The 1,451-nt window shown below is 35.7% G+C and overlaps 1 non-coding gene across 1 annotated transcript; it reads right to left on the bottom strand.

The window, feature by feature from the left end:
• Positions 1-959: 959 nt before the first annotated feature.
• LOC128292103 (small nucleolar RNA R71) lies at positions 960-1,066 on the bottom strand. The gene has a single exon (XR_008282088.1). It is a non-coding gene; the product is annotated as a small nucleolar RNA R71 (small nucleolar RNA).
• Between the last annotated feature and the right edge of the window lie 385 nt (positions 1,067-1,451).

The following is a 1,451-nucleotide window of genomic DNA, read 5'->3' as shown; positions in this document are numbered from 1 at the left end:
TTCTAAGTTAAAGAAATGTTATTAATCCAACAAAATTATGTCATTTTACTTAAATCGTATTTTGAAATCGTGAATTTGAGATTTATTTCTTTAGTTTACTTAGTTTAAAATCTTAGTTTTTAATCACCCTCTTCAAACAAAATATTTTTCTTCACCAAAGTGTTTTAAATAACATTCATAAATAATTCTTTTCACAGTCCCTATGGGTACGATAACTCGACATTTACTTGTCACTTTATTACTTGTTGCGGTTGTGTAGACTTGCACATTTCCATCGTTCCAAGTTTTTGGCGCCGTTGTCGGAGACTGTTTTAAAAAGTCATTATTTGTGAATTTGTTAGTTTACATTTTGGTTTTTTTTTCTGTTTAATTTTTAAACTTAATTAATTTCTCTATGATTATTTCAAGTGTTTATGAGTATTGACCAGATTATTGACCTACTCCCTATAGACCCTGAGATAGAATGAACTTTTCGAAAGCGAAGAAGACAAACAAATCAGAGAAGGACTGAAGAGATGAACTTTGAAAATCCAAATCAAGGAAATTGAGCAAACCCTTCTCAAAATTCTATCCTTATTGCTAATGATAGGGATAGAGCTTTACGACATTATGTCGTGCCAGTGTTTCATGATCTTAATCCGGGTATTTGGAGACTCGAAATTGATGCACAACAGTTTGAGCTGAAGCTAGTCATGTTTCAGATGCTTCAAACAGTAGGCCAATTCTGTGGAATGCCTACTAAAGATCCTCACCTACATTTAAGACTATTTATGGAGGTGAGCGATTCTTTCAAGTTAGCCAGAGTACCCAAAAATGCATTACGATTGAAGTTGTTCCCATATTCACTAAGGGACAGAACTCGAGCCTGGTTGAACTCATTGCCACCGAACTCAATTTTGACATGGCAAGAGTTAGCAGAAAGATTCCTTATGTAGTATTTCCCTCCTAGCATGAATGCTAAGTTGAGGAATGAGATCCCTACTTTCCAACAAATGGATGATGAGTCCTTGTATGAGGCATGGGAAAGGTATAAAGAATTATTACAGAAGTGCTCTCATCATGGAATTCCACATTGCATCCAACTTGAGACATTTTATAATGGTCTCAATGCTCACACGATGATGGTAGTGGACACTTCTGCTAACAGTGCTTTCCTTTCTAAGTCTTATAATAAGGCTTATGAAATCATTGAGAGGATTGCCAACAACAATTACCAATGTCTAACCAATCGAGTAACGTCAACAAGACGAGTTGCCAGAATACATGAAGTGGATGCTCTTACTTCACTCGCATCTCAAGTATCACCAATATCCTCAATGTTAAAAACTCTTACTATTAATGGGGCTAACAGTTTTGTAGCACAACCACCAACCCAATTTGAAAATATAGCCTATGTCTATTGTGGGGAAGGACATTTGTTTCAAGAATGTCCGTCAAACCCAGAATCCATG

This window comes from Gossypium arboreum, chromosome 4 (assembly GCF_025698485.1).
Source record: "Gossypium arboreum isolate Shixiya-1 chromosome 4, ASM2569848v2, whole genome shotgun sequence".
In the NCBI taxonomy this organism is placed as follows: Eukaryota; Viridiplantae; Streptophyta; class Magnoliopsida; order Malvales; family Malvaceae; genus Gossypium; species Gossypium arboreum.
This window is presented reverse-complemented; position numbering and strand designations above follow the sequence as displayed.